The sequence below is a fragment of the Aphelocoma coerulescens genome, chromosome 13, assembly GCF_041296385.1.
Source record: "Aphelocoma coerulescens isolate FSJ_1873_10779 chromosome 13, UR_Acoe_1.0, whole genome shotgun sequence".
NCBI lineage: Eukaryota > Metazoa > Chordata > Aves > Passeriformes > Corvidae > Aphelocoma > Aphelocoma coerulescens.
The window spans coordinates 13,436,207-13,456,780 of record NC_091027.1 but is presented as its reverse complement, the minus strand read 5'-3'; the positions used below and the strand labels follow the sequence as shown (position 1 = coordinate 13,456,780).

General features: G+C 37.5%; 1 long non-coding RNA gene across 5 annotated transcripts in view; it reads right to left on the bottom strand.

Annotated features, from left to right (window-relative positions):
• LOC138118004 (uncharacterized) overlaps nt 1-17,919 on the bottom strand; it is a 34,014-nt gene extending 16,095 nt beyond the window's left edge. For 3 of the 5 annotated variants that reach the window (XR_011154941.1, XR_011154942.1, XR_011154939.1), the window contains exon 1: nt 2,838-17,919. This is a non-coding gene — a long non-coding RNA (uncharacterized lncRNA). The remainder of the gene's footprint in view (nt 1-2,837) is intronic. The other 2 variants (XR_011154943.1, XR_011154940.1) reach the window with 2 other exon arrangements.
• Nucleotides 17,920-20,574: the final 2,655 nt, after the last annotated feature.

The following is a 20,574-nucleotide window of genomic DNA, read 5'->3' as shown; positions in this document are numbered from 1 at the left end:
TTGTCTCTTGTGTCTTAAGTACTGTTTCCATAGAGTTGTCTAGCTGCATATTTAGTATTTCCAAAAGCTTGAGCAGGGAGGTTGGACCCTTCCAGTCTTACCCATTCTGTGATTACTGTGCATTCCTGCTACTCTTCCCTAGACCCCAGGAGCAGCATTTTGCTAGAAAGAATTACCTATTACTTTTGTGGATCCTTGACTGCACCCAAGACCTGAGGAACAGAACAGAAAAGAGCCAAGTACCCCAAGCTTTTTTGGTATTTACATTGAAGTGTTACTTTCACCAGCATTTTTCAAATAATTACAATTCCAAATCCTGCTGCTGACTTACTTATTCAAAACATAGTTATAGAACTCTGGCATGTGGGGGTATGCTAAACAACTTGTCTAAACTTGGAGGAAAAATAAAACAAGCTAAGTACAAACAAAGTATTTCTGACATACATGCACAACAAAGTTCTGCTAGATTCCTTTACAAGCTGCATTTAAGCTTAAACAAGTTTAGCATTTCCACGTCTCACCCCCCCAAGCTCCCTGTTCATTAGAAAGGCAAAATAAGTTTCAGAATTTTCTTTTCTTGAAAGAAGAAAGTGATAGCTCTGTCTATGGAGGAGGGAAGTATTTCTTTTTCTCTATTTACAGTTTTCCAGTTATGAACTGGAAGTTCTAGGCAATGCAAATTAGGGCTTTTTAGACCAGAGATACAGAACTTAACTTTCCCAGCTATAATGGCGCAGCTCAACAGAAGGTGGCACAAAAGTTTGATTCAATAGTTTAAACCAGAAATTCCTAATAGCAGGCAGAAACTTTCACGAAGTCCTCTGAAGCACTAGTGCTGATTAGTACTTTATTTCCTCACCTGCTTGCAGGAACACAGATTGCTTACTCTGTTCTCATCACAAACTGAAATGGCTCCAAGCAGTGCCTGGGAGCATAATTAAAAAAAATTGTGCCCCAGAGAAAGCTGCCAAGAAGCCTGAGTTAACTCAGAAATGCACTCACAGCTTTTCCAACTGACAGCCAGAGAGGAGTTGCATAGCAAGTTCAATAGACATCAGATATATGGTAATGCTGGAAATTTTCTGGGATTCTCCAAAATTTTGCAAGTTTCCCAAAGAGAGCTGAATGGAAGTTCAAACTACTAAAAATCAAGGTAAGACTCGAGAATAAGTAAGAATCTAAAAATGGGAAGAGTAGGTATCAAGCAGTGTTTTTAGAAGTGATAGAAGTGGTGAATAAAATAATTCAAACTTCTTCACTGAAAGCTTAAATGATGATAAAACGTTCAAAAAGGGATGCTTTTTACCCCCTTTTATGTCTTACATAAAATGGACTCTTTCCACTAACCTTTTCTATGATCCTAGACCCCAATTTAGATAATTCAATTATCATCTTCAAAGAAGAAAGATATATTAGGAAAATGAAGCTATAGACTAATGTTACCTTATTAAAATCCTATTTACATAGAATTAACATAAATACAAGTTGGTAAACCATATGCTATCACATCTGTTCCTCTGTGTATTAATAACAAGGCTGTCCCCTATAGGGCTCTCAAATTAATATGCATTAGAATATATTACAAAGTATTTTGATTCTCTTGACAATATAATTTGCAGCTACATTATTTGTAGGCTTCTAGCTTGGAATTATTACTTTTGCACTATACATCAGCTGTTTCTTCTCGTGTGATCAAAGTACAACACCTGTCTGTTCTGGTATTAAGACTTTATGAAATTGTGTCAATTTTCAACTGCTCAGCACCTTATATTTCAAGTATTTTCAGTCTGAATGTGTCAGAAGATTTGAGTCCTTTACCAACTACACTATCATTTAGGAATTTTGTTTTCCAGCTTCCAGGACACTTAATACACGTCAAACACAAGCAGCGTTTACTAATTAGGTTAGGAAAGAACACTCACATAACAGAAAGAAAAAAGCTTTACGTCTGAAACTTAATAGATAGAAATTCCATTTCAGCCACCAAACATTCTATAAATATGCTTGCATTTCCAATGAAACTAACAGATGCCTCCCTGCACTGAATAAAGCAGGTGCTTGTATTTTCTCTTGAAGACTACGAAGAATATTTTGGGAAATCAGCAAAGTCCTTTATGCCCTACTGTTTTTATAATTGTATTTATTCCTTTCTTTGCATGTGTTGTATGAATAAAAAAATGCCCAAAAAAATCTGTCTGTTCTTCAGGTCAGCTACAAGGTTTAGTAACTAAAAAGGTTTAAAAACTAAATGTCAAAATAAAAAATTACAGAGAGGTATTTAGAACTAGTAAAGCCTCTCCTTCACAGGAGAGAGATGGCCACCAAGAGCTACCTACCAAAGCCTGCTCCCAGACTGTGACTGTAAAATGCTTGCCCTGAAAAAAGACTACAGCTCCTCCCATGCTTTCCAACCTAAGGATCTCTATTTCAGTGTTGCTCCTTGAATACCTCACTAAGTAAACCAGGAACTACCAAAACCATGATTTAAACTCCCCAGGTTAGGCAGACCTGCAGCCAAAAGGAGGCTGTTGATACTCTCATCTCTGTCAGCGCCTCAGCCGGGCACTCAGGCTGGGAGGCACTGGTCACCCTCCCACAGCTCTAATGTCCACACACAGCTCCCTCACAGACCTTGAAATAGGGCATTAAAAACCAAACAGCACAGGAAAATGCCAACTCACTTCCTGAGAGCAACTTTAAACCAAACCAAATACAAACAAATCAATTAAACCATTAGGTTTTGTCTTCTTTTGCTTTATCTGAGCCAGGGAGAGCTCAGTAGGCCTCTTCCCTGATAGAGATCCAGCACTACCATGCTGTTCCAGAATATTCCTCACCAAGTGCCTCACAAGGGGCAGAATGTTCTGACAGATCCAAGCCATGGGCTCAAGGAGCCACTGCTGGTGTCCAGTCCCAGAGGAGTTTCATAGGGCAGGAGGAGAAGCCAGAACAGGCCCCCACAACCAAACCTCTCCCCTGCCTGCTGCCCTCACCTTCTGAGGAGAGCTAGAAAACAGAACCACAGCTAATACTCCTCACCTGAGGCCAAAAGCACCATTAGCAGCCCTCTACCCAGCTGGTCATGTAACAAACTACTCAGCTTAACTCAGGACACCTGTGGCTCCATCCTAACGAACCCTGATCCGCCTGCCTCACACACCTGTGGATTGTTTGTTTTCCCCTTCAAATGAGAGCTGCTTTGATTTGCTGTGGTTCTTTCTGAAGCAGTACAACAAGTGTTATTGCAGGTTTTTTCTCTGTAGGTCATCTTATAGCTGAAGTTCAGAACTTCTGAGAAAATGTATATATTCATAAACTAGAATTACATTTCATTGCTGGGCTACTTAGAGTTTAGATATCTAGAATGTTTTCCTATCCTAGAAGCTTAAAGGTTTTTTTTATAACTGTGAAATGCTCCCAATCAAGACCCACAGCTCTTATTTTAGGTGTACAATGCTGTATGGATGCTATCTCTTTTCACAGCGGGGAAACTGAGGCTCAAGAACATGGCAGGAATGGCACCCCCAGTCAGAAAGAGCCCCCTCATCCACAGGGGGTAACCCTGGGGACACACTGCCTTCCTGATCACCCACCATTCAGGCTGCTGAACGTCCCAGGAAAATTTTAAGATAGCTGGTGACAGACCCAGAAGTACAGATGTATTTACATTGTTCTTACTTTTATACACTTGGACCAACTTTTGCTCTTCCATATCTCACAGCTGAGTTTGTCTTAATGCCTCAATGCCCCGAGACTGATGGCGTGATGGGTAAAGGGCTTCAAATGTGAATTAATAATAGATCCTGCCTTAATATTCTTGATGTAATACTGAAAAGTATGCCTGAGTTTTCAAAAAAATATTGAGGAAATACACTGTATAGAAAATATTACCGGAAGGTTGTTCTTACTGTACAGGTTTACTTTCACAGTCCTGGAGCCCGACACATTCTGTTTGAATGTTCAGATTCTGCTAACAAAAGGAAATATCCAGTATGGCATTCTCTATCCACAGAACAAGGAGAAACATTAATGAAACCATCTTTCCTCCTAGTGCATTTTTTTCTTGCAGTTGTGTTCTGTGCAACCTGTGCCAGGCCCTGGCTCAGGTGCCAAGGGACAGCCAAGGCCAAGCACAGACTGCTCTGTTCCAGCACTATCACAGGAACCCTGCAACTTGTCATAAGTCAAGCAAAGCTGACATGGAACATGTGAGTCCAGTCATGAGGTATGAACTGGACCTTTTCTGGTATTGGAGCAGATTTAGAGTGAAAAAAAGAAAGATAAAACTGAACAGTCCTCAGCTCCTTCCCCACTGGATCTTCTTCTCCAAGACTGAATCCACATTTCTTTTGTTTTCATGCTTAAACAATCTTCTGCCTGGCACTCCAGTGAAAGATTCAGTGATGCACTGTGGGAGACAGTGTGGGCTGTGTCATCTCCTGGAATGAAAAACAGCCTTAAGAATAACTGGCCATCAGCAATTTTTTCTGGTTTTAGGTAACAGAGCAGGAATTACAATATTCAAAAAGCAAATCAGTTGAGCAGTAGAGGGATGGAAGCCATGCTGACAGGATTATAGCTGGTTTTTAGTTTTGGCCTGCAACTACCAAATTATTCTGCTTTATTATATACATTGTGTAAAGGTGCACTGTGGATCAGATTGCTGTATAAGGTATTACAGAAATATGTGAGCTTTAGACTTCTCACATGCAATTTCATCATGTCTGCAAAATTTCCTACAGTTTTGCATATTCATTAATCGCTTGAGTTGTCATGGTCTTAAGTTCTGAAGTGTTTCATTAATTTCCAGCCTAGACACAAATATAATGATTTTTCCAGCCAGAGACACATAGATTGGATCAAGAGTAATCCTACTGAGCTTTGAGTTCCAACATAGTGATCACAAAGGGTCTCTCAGTTATAGAACAGTGACCCTTTCGAATAGTATTCACATATAATTAATATAAGCATGTCTTAATAAACCATATGCTCACTCAGCTGTTCTTTGCTGTATTAATAACAAGGCTGTCCCCTAAGGGACACCAAAATGAATGTATATTAGACATATGTATCCTAATAACCAGAAGGTATCACAGTTGTACTTGTCTTACTTTAGATAAGTATTTAATACAGCATTACTTTAATGACTTTAAGAAAACATATGTCCCTGTCAGCTCAAAAATGCAGTTTATGAGATTGATAAGCTGAATATTGGGATAAAAAACCTCACAAATGCCATTCCTTCCCACTTTGCATTAATAACTAATGGGATTTATAATAATGTGTACCTAATAATTTAATACTCTTTAAAAGAAAAGGGAAAGTGACTATAAGGCAAAGTGCAACATAACAAAACCTCTGAATATATCATATAATTTCAGGTCTCATTTGCTGTTGCTCATTACCTTATGACACAGACTAGAACAGAGTATTGCTCTCCACAGTGTTAAAGTAGGCAAACCTATTTAAATAAAATAATTACCATTATCTCACACAAGAGTTCAGCTTGGAGTGATCTGAAATTTCCAACAACGTTTGTTTTCTTATCTGATTTATCACATCCAATTTATTTTACAATATCCTAGCTCCCCCACACTTCTGAAAGTAAAAATGTCAAAATGAAATTTCCAGTCAAAATCCTAGATTTTGAGAATCCTAGAGAGAAGACAACTCAGTAAAAAAATAGACAAATACTAACAGAAATAAAAACTCCTGCCTATGTCTCTCACTTTCCAAAGGAAAGCGTGATCACTAATTTTTCGTCTTTTCTAGGATAGTTCTCATAAGAAGCTTTGACAGAGAACAGACTGATCCTGCTGTGATTTATTAAAATGTGAATATGTCTTTTTGTAATGGCAAAGAACATCATGGCATAGAAGGGCCAGGAAGATGCTCAGAGGACTGGAGCACCTCTCCAATGAAGACAGGCTGAGAGAGTTGGGGCAGTTCAGCCTGGAGAAGAGAATGCTCTGGGGAGACCTCAGAGCCCCTTCCAGTGCCTAAAGGGGCTCCAAGAGAGCTGGAGACGGGCTTTAGACAAGGGCCTGGAGTGACAGGACTAGGGGGAATGGCTTCCCATTGCCAGAGTTAGATGGGATATTAGGAAAAAATTTTTTATTGTTGGAGGTTAGTGAGACACTGGAACAGGCTGCCCAGACAAGCTGTGGATTCCTCCTATCCCTGGAAGTGTTCAAAGCCAGAATTGGGCTCTGTGGGTTTTGTTATGGTTTTCTTTGGTGTTTGGTTTGGTGTGGGTTTTTCTGAGGGGGTGAAGATTAAAAAAAAAAAGCTGTTCTCCATGTGTTCCTACAGGACAGGAAACAGAAAAGTGTCAGGTATATTTTCTTAGCCAAAATTGATGGGGAAAAAGTATTTGCCTTTCTATTTGCTACCACTTGTTATCTGCACATCTTGTCCTTCCTTGAACAGAGATCTGTATGGCCATGATAAGCTCCCATATCAACGCTCTTGTATATACACACCTGGATGAATAATTCATGAATAATTTTTTCTTGCACTATTTCCCATGAATGCCTTCTCTCACCTCTCATGTGCACTTTCATCCTGTGCCACTTTGAAGTACTGATAGAAGAGTTATTTTTTAAATTTTGGGGTGGGGGGGGGGTGGTTGTGGAGGAGAGAGGGGCTTTTCTGCTGTATGTAATGACCATAGGTCATAGGTCATTGATTGCTCAGGTACCCTGAGCAATGGGGAAACCATAAAAGTGTTCGAGGCACCCCAAATAAAATACTCATGTTAGATGAAATTTGCAATTATCATTCAACCCCTTCTACAGCTTTGCATAATAGATACAGCTCACAGAAGAGCTTGAAGTTACAGCTCCAGTTTTCTGAGCAGATGTGATCCCCACCTCACAAGATCCTCTGGTAGTTAACAATACACTTGTCATTTTGAATCAGATAAAAAGCAGCTGTTCTTTAAGCTTTCATTTCAAAAAAAATACCTACTGCAACAAATGGCAATTAACTGTCAAAAGGGGAATATTGAGAGCAGTTCTCCAGATAAAATGCTTTTGTTTGTCATTAATTTATAACAATGCATCACAAACTTGAGGAGTAGATGCAAGAGTTGTAGAATAATGAAGCCTGAATATTTTGATCAAAACAACTACAGCAGGTTCAACATCTCCACTGGGCTAAGTTAGCTGAATTGAAATATCTGGTCTCAATTGCTTGTTGTGCTTTCAGCAGCTGACATGAGGAAAGTTCTTTTCCTGACAAAAGACAAAACATTTCTGCCAGCTGAGGTGACATTGTGTTCATTCAATAATGATACAAGACCCTGAGGTTCTTCAGCAAGAAAGATAACAAAGAGAATCCTCATTAACTAACTGCAGAAGAATGAAGGTCAACCCACAGAGAGAATTTCATGCTTACATGTCAGTTAGAACATTTGTTCTTCATTAATTCTTTAAACCCAAGCTGGGATATCATCTAGCAGCATTTTAATGTCCTGCACTCCATCAGAAATAACTCTTAGGATGTGGGTTGTTTTCACTGTGCTTAAGAGGCTTTTTTTAGAAGCACTTGACTTCACATCATTGGACATTAATAATGTTTTAGGATTGTTACAAGACTAGATGTAATACAGGAAATCATGGTTTGGGTATTTCAAGATGAAATAAATGAGGACTGACATAATATATTCCAAGAAACTCGCTATATGGACATATAAAAATACCACCACTTTTTTATGTTTGTGCAGTGCTTCATTATTGTTGCATTTTTAAGTGTTTTCTGGTGAATCAAAATATCTTATTTCTGTCAAGAATAAACTCCCCATAGAGTGGTAGAATTATATGCAAGATACTGTATTTTCAAATATGCAGATGCAACCATAAATATGTAGGTGTGTTTACATCTGGGGAGTTTTGGACCTATGCTGTGTAGTTAACCACTAAGATGATAGCCACACCTTTGTTTTCTTAGACTTTACCAAAAAAAGCTATCCACCTGTCATCTTGTGAAATAATGTTTCACATTTTTCTCTTCCTGTGATGGCCACAAAAAAATCTCCCAAGCCAACAGCCTTCTGGTTCTTCATGTTTGTTGTTCTTAAGTACAGTTCAGTTCTCATAGGAGTAAGAAAACATAGATCACATATCACATTGTGTATGTGTATACAAGTGTGTGTGTGTACATCTCTCTCTCTCTCTCTCTCTCTCTCTCTCTCTCTCTATCTTTAATGGATATCCTTTTGAAGATTTAGTTCTTCCTATGATTAGAGTTTGAGGGCATTCTTCATAAAATAGAATGTTAAATGTGAAACTTGGGAAGACTTCCTGCAGAGCATGAGCACAAGCAGGGACCTTCATCTGGTCCTTCTCAAACTGCCAGAAGATTCCACTGACAGAGCAGCGCTGCCAAGCCGTTGTATCAATGCATGACTGAACTGAAGCAGCTAAGGAATTCCCATACTTTCTATGCCATCAGTCCTGGTAACCTCCACGTACAAGACAGTAACATCCTAAATATTTGCAGTTCTTTGTAATTTTGACCTCTTCTATGTCATATGACTATTGTGCTTTCAGGTTTATTTTACCTGAATGTTTCAGTTAGAAATATCAGAGACATCAGAGAGAACTTGGGAGAGAAACTTTCCAGAGAGTTACTGCTTCAAATGGAGAGGCTTACCCTTGTATCAAGTTTGATCTAAAGCAGTTTGCTGTAACCCCAAATGGTTTGTCCTCAGTCCTCATATTATTGTTTCTATTGCTCATCTCTGGATTCTTGTTAGAAAAAGAAAAAAAGATGATAGAGAGGTGACTGACAAGCAAGAGTATTTTAATGGAGTGTCCTTCTACTGTTTCTTCCAAATCCTCAGTGAATTATCCTAAATCTCCCTTTTAGCTGATGCCAACCTGATATCAATATATTATTTTATGAACACTGTGCAAATAGAGAAGCACTCTTGTCTCTTAGCATGCTTTTGTTGATTTGTTTCAAGTTCAATCTGCAGGTGACATTACATTCCTAGATCAGCACAGAACCCCAGTGTTCTCTGAAGGCAGAAGGCAGCTTGTGTCAGGGAAACTTGGCTGATCAGCATGCTGCCTAATCTAATACTGAGACAAAAACATATGATTCTTTGCCTACATTTTCAAATTAGAACCTGTCAATAGTAAATGTTGTAACAGAAAAGCAGAGAAATAAAATTTTAAAATACCAAAACACTAAGGCACCTGAAACAAAACAGCCTCCAATTTAATTCACTTCTGTAGTTGTACTCCAAAGGAATAGTGAAGCAAAGTGTCTATTTGTGTCCTGGATCACGAAGCAGGCTGTAGCCCTAAGTGGGCTTATCTAGCTGCCTTTTAAACTATTTCCATCCAGCCTTGTCCACTACAAAATCCTCGGTTCAATACCCTTGCTTCTGCTGTCAGGCGGTGCTGCAAACATGACGGTTTTTCCTACACTCCCCTGCACCTGTAGCGTTCTGATGTCTGTTCCTCAGTCAGACAGCCCTGCAGACAATTGCTCTTCTCTTTCACATCTCCTTTTTATTAGGAAGGCAGCAAATTATAAGCTATTCTCTCTTCTGAAACTTGTCCTGATTGGCTTGAAAGGAGATCCCAGAGCCAGCCTTCCACATCTACTGCACAACAAGGCTCTTAAAAAGAACAGTAGTAGTATGTTGTGTGTTCCATTTCCTAAACACCAAGTGCTCCAACAGTTCTGCCTCAGTCTTCTCCTCTGCTGCTGCCTGGGTCCCTCATGGCTTGGGTAGCCTTGCTTCTGGCAGGTGCCATTTCAGATTAATGGCCACAGGACCCCCTTACAGACCATGGCAGAGAGATATTTGCCATTCCATCCTATTCTACTGAGGTATGCCAAGCAAATCAAGAAGCAGAAGTGATAGAATAAAATCACTTCTACACTTAGGCAGTATGTCCATCTTAGCTGGCTTTACACATTCTTCAAGTCTCTGTCATAATAAAACTGACATATAGAAAAACCTGTCACATCTGTACTAATTTACAAAAAGAGACCTGTAACAGTGTTCATAATTTTAAAAAAATGGCCCATTCAGTTACAGCTTTTTTTTTTTTTTTTAATTCCAGTCTAATATTGATCAACAAAATGGCTTTACAAAGGGGAAGTTCCTTACCTGATAGGTAGATGAAACACAGACCGTTGTCTGCAACACAGATACAGAAGCTTCTTTAATTTCTTCTCTTGTGTTTGCAGACTTAGAGCACAGGATTTGGTTTCCCCTCTTCTCTGCTGAACAATTATGAAGTAATTGTCTACTACTATGTCTGGTCTTAGCAAATGGTGCAATTTCCCCTTTCATTTTTATTCATTTATTTATTTTATAATGAAGAGAGAGCTCTCAGAGTGAATGAGCAATTACCCAACACCTTCCTTTGGGATCTCTCTGAGAGTAAGGAACAGAGGCACTCAAACATGATTCCAATCCACCTTTGCCATCATCCAGTGGCAGAGTCGATTTGAAAAGCTGCTGACATATCCAGAGGTCTTGCAGGCACTCACATGAGTGAAATGTGTTAATGGTTTCCTAATCAAAGCAAAAGCTACAAAGTTCCTATAGAAATATATGTGAGAAGTTCATAGTCCATTCCCCTAAAGTTTATCAAAAAATAACACATTCAAAAATTATCTGAATATCCTGACATTTTTATAACAAGGCTTCTGAAGTGAACTGTGAAAATGCCAAATTTTAATGTATCTTGGACTAGTTTTCCACCAGTATCAGGTGATTAATGGGTTTAGATAACTTGATTGGAATTTAAATGAAAGCAAGCAGAGTGAGAGATTTTTATATTTTTATTTCTTGGGGGATACTGAAATATTACATTACAAAAGCAAGTTCAAAGATGTAAAATAATACAAATTCAGTTTTAGGAAGGTATACAGGTTACCTCTGAACCAATAATTTTCTGAATTCTATCCTACTATTTTACATCCACTGCAAAATACAAAAAAGTAGTGGAAAATTATTCCTTTTCTTCTCCAGTAAAAGTGTTAGTCAAAATAACATTCTTTTATTATTTTCTTAGATAATAATTGATATCAACTAAGTAAAACATGATCCAAAATGTCTTCTTAAAATATCACAGCATTTAATGTTACATTGCTGGACGGGGCTATGCACTTCACGAGGGTTACATATTACATTAAGAAAAGTGAATATTTATTCTACATACCAAATCAAGTCCTTGATTATTTTGAGAAAGCTGTACAAAGGGGATTTGAAATGCTGTCATCCAAATCTGACACAGTTTACAACTTCCTGTTAGTGGCTGAAGAAGATATAAGATAAGAGTATCAGTTTTACTTCACATACATTTAAATAGACTGGAGGAATTCATTTTAAACTTTAGAAAATCCTAATCAACATAAGACTCTTTATAGAAGTACTGCTATCATGTGTTATCGGGTAAACAGATTTTTTTCTCTTCCATCAATCTAAGTCTATTTATTTAGAAATTACTGAGTTATTAGAACTGCTATCTTGTCTCTTGCATTTAATTTTCAATCTGCATTACATTTAGATATCCAAGTGACAGAGAGAAGCGGATGGTTCCATTTCTGTAGCTTCCAGTTCTGTAAAATGAATCTCAGTGTGAAAAATTAAGATTAATGGGCTTCATAATCATTTTTTTCTGGTAAAGCCAATTTGAATAAAAGGAAAGAAGAGTTTATATATGAAAATATCTTTGATATCTTTGGATAAAAATAAGCATTGAACATGAATTTGAGCTCATGCAGAAATTGCCATTTTATTTTCTCCCATACATGTGTGAAGCCCCATTAGCACATGCACAATGGATTTCATGACATTCTCTTTCAAAGTGTTATCTAAAGGATGTGCAGGAAATGGTCAGGGAGAACATGAAGTGTGGAGTATCTGACTGCCACTGGACATGTGATTTTAGGATTCCATATACATGAGGATCTTTCAACAGATAATTTACCTTCTTTCTTTAATTGAAGGGTAGAATGGTTCATCTTGAGATAGATGTAGCAATTCTGACCCCCCGTTGCCTACCCGGTCCCTCTCTGAGGTACCTCATGTGGTTGCTTTGTAGTTATTTAAGGGTACCATGTGTCAAGAGTTTTGCATTTGGATCAGTTTAAGAACCTGAAAATACTGTGTAGCCAGTGCAGGAAAAGTTCAGAATTCCCTGCACTGGAGAAGGAATGTCTGAGAGAGGAGTGGTGAGACCATGCCCCAGAAATAAACCATCCCCATCATCTGTCAGAGACATGGAACTGCTGGCAAAGATAATGGGCACAAATTTGGGCCTTTTCTTTCTTCTGAGATAAAAACCCACTGTGTTGTGTAACACAGAATTGACATTTGAGAAAGTCTAATCCAAATTAAAACTTCTCCAATACCAGTTCTATAACATTTAATGCATAATCCTTACTGATTTTAAATGGCTAAAACCAGATCTAAATTGGTTAAACTAAAGAGTATTTCATTCCTCACTGGTTGAAAATTACTGCACTAGCATTTTGGATTTTTACTTGTAAACTGTGGAATTTCTTTAAGCTCAGTTTTATTTCATAGGAGAACAGGCACATTTTAAATTGTTCAGTACTGGAGAAAGAAGAAAGCAGGTGACTCACAATAAAGATTTCATACCTATTCAGCTTCTTGTAGCATCTCCAGACCAATGATCTTAAATCAACAGAGTGATTGCTTGAGAAAAGCCCTATGCCACAAGTCTGACGAAGTCCAGCATTGATCCACTTTCTCACTTCTAGAAAGTCAATATATTTCATCCACCACCTTTGGCTTTATTCTTAACTTTGCCACTGTATCTGTTGTCATGTTGTTCTGGTACGTTGAACACTACCCTGGGCAATCAACCAGGGAATACCTCACATTACAAATGGATGTGGTATGGTAGTACATTAGCTAGGAAATGCTGCAGTATCACCTTTTCCCTGAAATCTCACAAATTCCACTTTCCCTTCTAGCAAAATACTACTGAATCCATAATGGGAAATAAATAGAATTTAGATTTTTGTAACTGCTGGCTGTGTCCTAGCCTATGAGAATGATAAATATTTTACTATTTACAGCATCTGGCACTTGCGAAACTTTTGGTTTTAATTTCTGTTGTGTGATTTGACATCACCTCAGAAAACCTGATCTAATAAGGTGTTTCATTTTACGATAGAAGCAGAGTGAATACACAGGGTTTTGGATGTACCAGAGGTGCTGTGATGTCCTGATTTGGACATGGCCTATTGCCAACCTCAGCTTTGGCTGCATTACCTTTGCAATCATTTAGTACCAGTCATTCATGTCAGCAGGGGGATAGCACAAAATGAGTATTTCTATATGCATAAATACTCATCAACAGCAGCAGAAAAGAACTGACCTAAGGCACTGTACTTTGCAGATAAAGAGTTACATTGGCTGGCTATATGCTCATGGTATAATTTGGACAAATAACCCATTTCTTTACATATCAGTTCCGTCTTTGTGTGGCAGAGGAAGTAACTGCTTTTTATTTTCTTTTCCCATTTAACTTCTATTTCTTTTTCAAAGTGAGGGTCCCTCACTATGAATGTGCAGAGATGCTTTTAGAAACTGCTATAACACAAATGAAACAGCATTGACCAGACAATCCTAAAATAATTCCAATAAAGGCTGGGCAGATGCATGAGGAGGCCTTCAAGTCCATTTTCTCCTGCGAAAAAAGCTCAGATAGCTCTTATGCTTTGCTTCTTTGGAAAAGTGCAAAGCATAGCCCATTAATCAGGAATTACTCATTCACTGTGCCTGTGTAAGCCTCAGTGCAATAAACTGCATGCCAAAAAATTAATATTTACCTATAACACATATGCAGACACAGTAAGTACATAGATGTACCTCCTAACTACATGCAAAAAATTAAATAAAATTTTTAAAAACCTCCCCCAAAATTTAATTGAAGACTGCACAAGGCCTTACAAAATCAAGCAGTTGAGTCAGGGCCCCTTAATAGCAGAGATAAATTATGGAAGCCTTTGGCCTCACAAACCATGACTATGATATCTGATGGAATCTAACCCAATGGATCATGAACTCCTCAGGATAAAAAGTATCACATAAATTCAAAGAAATGTCAATAATAATGAAAAATGATTTAAGCAAACTAAGACACCATCTAGTATAACTCAGATGTAGAATTATATTCTCACAGAGATATTTTTTTAAGTTTTCTGGGAGGCATCAGTGAGGAGATCAAAAGAGGAGAATTAATCCCTAAAACACTGGGAAATGTGAAGCTCAGGCTTTCATTTATCTTGCACTCATGGTGCTGCACCAGGTATATCAGGGATCTGACAGCCCTGCGTGGTATTACTGCTGCACCATCTGTGCAGCAAATGCACACCTGAGCTCCAGGGAAATGCTGGGGAAGTGTAGTGGAATTTTTAACTCAGTGTTTCTTTTGAAATATTTTATGGAAACTCACTGCTGACCCAACATTAAAATATTGTTAATTATTGAACAATAACAGTAAAGTAGTCTCTCTCTGTAAATAAGATTGGCTTTGTGAATACATACGATGTGAAACCCTACCTTGGAGAGGATGGAGAGGGCTTTGGCACTCACATAATGAGACCCAAAATTAATCTGTCATGTTCTTATATTGATGGGTTTTGAATTTATTTATTTTCACAGTACTCTGATCTTGGAGAGGAAATACACTTCAAAGTGGAAAAATAGCCTTGTAATACTCAGCAAGAGATTTTTTTAATATCAGGCACAGATTAGGAAGATATTCAGAATAACAGGAAAAACCAAAGCACTGAACATAGAAGCTGATAGTGTCCTTCACAGAACATAATATTTAAACAAAATGTTAAAGCTTTTAGTCTTTTGACAAACACACTCTCTGTTGTGTGAATCGAAAATAAAAGCTGGTCTGACTGAAGCATTTGCCAATTAAGTATAATTTACTTAATTAGTATCAGGAGATCCCCTCAACATTTTTATTCTATGTGTTTCTCTTTGCAATTTCTGTATCTATATCCTTGCTAAATTCCTTATAAGTTTAAAGCTGAAAAATCTGTTTGCTGCTTCCATAGGTAGCAATTAGAATTCAATTGTTCTCTCATTTTTAAATACAAATAAATTTCTTACATACTTATTTCATAAATAAAAGCCACCTGTTTCTAACTGTCCCTTCCAATACCACAAAGACAGATTTGTATCCCATTCACATAATAAATGGATAATTATTATAGGAAATCAAATTTTGTCATGCACAGTGCTCTACCCCCTATGAAGCTCAAGATTAAGAAAAGATGACAAATATGACTTTCTTTTGGCCCTCTGATGATCTAGTATACATGACTGGCAACTAGAACTTCATAGAAAGAACAAATAAAAGCAACAGCAAGAAGGACTGAAGAAGCACTGAGGCTTTCTAGCTGCAAATCCTCTGGGTAATGGCCACATCTGCCTGCCTGGCTATAACAGCACAGAGGGAGGAAAGAAGTGATTGGAATTATCAGCTGCTTGTGATGACAGTGGTTAGTTTCAGGAGTAGTTCTAGTCAGATTGCAAACATATATTTGTATTTTCAAACTCACCTGCTATTGGAAGAAAAATGGTTCTACCATGAAAATAAGCTACTTAATATACACTCAATTTAAACAATAAATGGAAAAATAGTCAGAAAAATAAAATGGAGTCCCATGGTAGGTCTCAGTCAATATGTAACCATAAAAAAAACCTGTAACACAATTATTCTTGTTCATGACTCCAAAATATGCTCTAAATTAAACAGGAACTCACAGGTTTTCCTTTCTTCTTTCCTGAGAACACTCCTTAAAATGATTTCCACTCTGAGGATTTCATTCTTTTGTTTTCCATTACCGTCAGAGTTTACATTAACTCAATCTACCTCCTACCTACAAAAAGCTAATTACTGATCTCAGTTAGGCTCATAAACAGTGCTTTTACATTAACCAGGGGTCATTAAATACCAAGGGAAAACACTTTCTTTTCCAGATGGTTGGAGGGTTGTCTCTATGCAACATGTTCAGCATTTGTTCACCTGCAAAGAATTCTAATTACCATGCTTTAAGTTAAGAAAATGTATACAACTTATTACACACGCATCTGTTGGCAGCTGTAGGAGCTATTACTGATCCATGCACCACATTAACTCATTTACTCTAGGATAACTCTGTGTAACTCCATGGGTTTCATTGCTTTACATATTTACCTTCTACGTTTTCTCATAAGACTCTGGTATGATTTTACAAAAGTAAATATATACTTACAATACCAGTGTTACCTCTTTTAAAGGCTTGGAGCTGAGTACCCAACACAAATCCCTTGAAAGCATGCTAGTAATTAGCAAAAATACTTTGCAGAGCATAAGACTTCTTCCTTAAAAAGAAAAAAATCTTAAAAAAAAAATCTTAAAAAAAATCTTTTTCCTTAAAAAAAAATCTGTACTTGTGACTGCAAAGTCTATCTGTTATGCACTCAAAGTCTATTGACTGTGAGTCATAAGTGAAGAGCATGTCACTGACATCTGTTTTTTTCTCTCCTGAAGGATATACAGTGGAAATCAGTGTTATTATTAAAGAAAATCATGAGTTTTCCTCCTACTGTGTAATTGGTCAGGTACCTTGGTGCAAAATGTTATGCCTGATATGAATGAATTGCAAAAGAGACTGAAAAATCCAGCCCTCATGCAGCAGAGTAATCTGAGGTCTCTGAATGAGAAGACAGGGAACCATCACCTAAATTTCAATGGGATTATAAATATATACAAGTATAAAGAGGGCACAGTTCCTTTCATTTGCTCTGGAATATTCCTTCAAGGTGAGAATTTTTCAAGACAATCACTTAATTATTTTCCTGTATGTACATCACCTGTTTGTCAGTGGGTGCCTTCAGGTTCTAAAGAAGAGATGGATTATCAATAAAGTCACTTGCTTTCACATGAAGCATAAATAAGAGAGTGTGTGAGAAAAAGAATTGGTGGAAAATGTGCTGCAAGTGGACAGAGAACTCAGAAATCCTCACTCCTCCTTGCCAGGGTGGATGCTTGGATCAGGAGGTCTTCATCTCCAGCCTCTTTTCATCAGCAGTGAGGAGATGCATCATCCTCCAGCAGACAAACCTCATCCTCCCATAGATAAACCTTGTCCTCCAGTGGATCATGTGTGGCAAGATATCCTACTCTCAGAGCAGGCTCCAGCACCTCTTGCTGCTTTGGTTACATGGAGATCTGGTTTCCTGTCTTGGGTGTTTAACTTATCTCTAATTATCAGAAAATGCTGAAAAATATGTTATTAGTATTCACAATTATAACTGTTGTATACAAGATAGCTGTGATTACCAAAATTGCTGGACAAAAATTTTCAGATAAAATATTTTTTGGCAAAAAGGCATACTGAGCCACTCCTGCATGCTTCAGAAATTCTTTAGATTTTGCCACATTGGGAGGGAGATGCTCTGAATTTTCTTTAAAAATACTTTTTAAATAATAGACTTCAAAATTTTTGTGTTGCTGTATTTTTTCAAATGTAAATGTTACTTTTAATGTAAGTATTTGCTATATCACTTGATACTTGGAACTTTTAAAGTATCTTTAAGATTACCAAAATAATTTTTAAAAAACCCAGAAAACCCAACAACAACCAAAAAAAACCCCAAACCCAATAAATTTCAGCATTTTCAATCAATCTGAATGTTCTGTTAAGCCTAACGCATCTTTCCAAATTATTTGGTATGAGACAAGCCAAGAAATCTGTTATTGACCTCCTTGTAATCATGATTTTTTGCAGTCATAATCACAACGTAATCACTCATGCATTTTCTTTTTTTCAGAAAATACACTAAGAAAAATTAAATTAGCTCATGATTAAACATCAAGGTAACAGTACAAAGGCAAAAATGTCCAGATTTGAGAATGCCTGTGAATTCTTAAAGCAAGATTGCTACCAAAAATATTCACTATATAATTCACAAATTATTCTTGGGCTGTTTCCCATTTTATGAATGGTCTATTCTCCTGGTTTTATTAATATTGTTGACTAGCTACAACAGGTGACATTTTTATCCCCTTAGGCTGTCCATTATCCAAATGAAGGGCCATCTGGAAAGGGATTCTGTTCACTGAAAAATGTGACAGAGCTGATGGCTTTTTAACTGCAAGTCATCTATGATTGCTGGTAAACACCAAAAATTAGCATTGATCCCCCTCAAATGGAAAAAACAACAACAATAAAGTACTTCAGACAGGCTTATGGAAACACCTTCTCGGCAGATGTGCATGCTAATTAATAATTGTAGATGGCAACCCTTCCTCATTTTTGTAAATTAATGCCAGTTGAATCCTCTAAAACAAATAAACATGACTACAGATGGGGCAGCTACTTGTATATGCCCAGCAGAGCATATGTAGAGTAGGAAAGGGGGTGGGACAGAGATCTCTGCCATGCGACAAACAGGGAGTAGACAAGAGCCATTACCACAGCCTGCCACACTCAGAAAATCAGGGACTTTGTCCTTTTGCCCCCCAGACCACATTCTGGGAGGATTTCCAAAGATGAGGTGGATACTGCATTGCCTCTGGATTTGAAGGCATTCAGTACAGAGACTGAGGCTGGAAGGGACCAAGGCAGGAGTCACACATCCAGAGGCAGAGAAAGACTGTCACCATTTGGGTGTTGACAACCCTCAAAATTGTGTTTTACACCAACAGTATAAGAGGAATAGAAACAGAAAATTAAAATACACTCCACTCATCTGTCTTCTACCAATATTGTATTTTTCTTCTGGGGTGATGAATACACACCTGCAGTGAATGTACTCACCAAACCAACTGGAAACTACTCTTTGGGCTTTGGTGAAATTGAACCACACTCTCTAACAGTACCAGCAAAAACTCAACAGATTCTGACATATCCTGACAAAGATGTAACCCCACTAGGAACAGAAGCAGTCAGGATCATAAGCATCAGAAAATAGTCTCATGGTTTCAAATGCCCTCTGCACTGAGATACCATTATAAACATGTTTATTTTATTATGAAACTGTGCCACATTTAATGATTAAAAAAAGCACTGGTTCCATATAAATTGGACACAAACTCGTTACCTTTTGAGCCATTGATTGAAAATGTGGGTTTGGGGACTATTTGTTTCCATCATCTGAAATCAGAACAGCAATATGCAAGTACCTTTATGTTGACACTGAAAATATACATTAAAAATTCTTCAGCATACTTTGGTCATCTCAAAAGACATTAAGAGTATAATTATCTTGCCTTAGAAAAATCATATCCATCAGAACCTATAATGAAAACAGGACTAACAACCCTTGATTTACTTCTGCCTACTACCTCATACTGGAAAACATTTATACCATTCTCTCTGCATCTGGTGCCACCCCAGTGAATGCTTGAGGAGCAAGTTTGGGTAACATAAGATTCCCCACTCCTGATCTAGCAGGTGTGTGACTACAAGGGCTACATCATGTTCATATATCAAACTGATTGCAAGGAAAAACTTAAAAGGAAGAAAAAGATCTACAGCAATAAAATTGAAGCTTTCCAATGTACGAAAATAAAAGCAATAGACTTTGTTACATCACAAAACACAAAAAAAATTTAGTTTTAAAGTACTGCTTTGCACAACACAGCAAACAGAACAATCAAATTATTGTCTGCTTGTCTAACACGAAGGCAGCATTATCCACAAACACCCTGCAGCTAGGAGATAAGATGCTGGAGAAGTACTGTAAAATGGTTTATAATGGAACTAACAATGATTTGGTAATTTGGACATTTCATATTTAATGAAAAACTATTTAAATCAGAAATCATCAGACATGCAATGACAAGGCTTATTTATACCATGTTTGTGTCTCCAACCAATGACTAAATTCTCTCCATTTTTAAATAGCACTCTTTTAACATGAAAGGAGAAGGTTGGATGCTTGGTATTACTTTTAAATTAAACCACACAACTGATATGACTAAAAGGAAGCCCCCAAAAGCATTCCATAATAACAGGGATAGCAACTGGCTAGCAAAACACTTGACTTGTTTTTTTACAGCAGATTTGAAGTGCACTGCAATGTAATGTATTGAAAATTATTTGTAGCCCTCCCTGATATCACAAATCACAACCTGTATAAGCCACACAAGCAATCAAAGATCCATTTGAGCTGTGATTCCTATGTGCATGTGCTCAGAGCTGGTTCTGCTCAGTGCTGTATAATCAGGGCTGCAAATATTTTTCATTAGTTTCCCTTTTCATTAAAGCTGTGAAAAGGAGGAGATGGAATTAAATGTAAAAAGAATGAATTTGGTATATAAGGCCAGTGTGCTTTTTAAGGCAAAATTTTACCTGCTCTGTGTGTGTATGTGTGTGCACATATATAGACGCTCGATTTCTGAGCAGACAATATTTCATAAAGTAATCTTGGAAGAAGTCCTCTATTGCCCTTTCAAGAAAAAGTTTCTTGATCTTCAAATCAGAATGTGTAAACAGAATCCTATGTCCTATATTGAATACATCCCAATATTCAGGATCTTATTCTCCAAAACATCACATTAT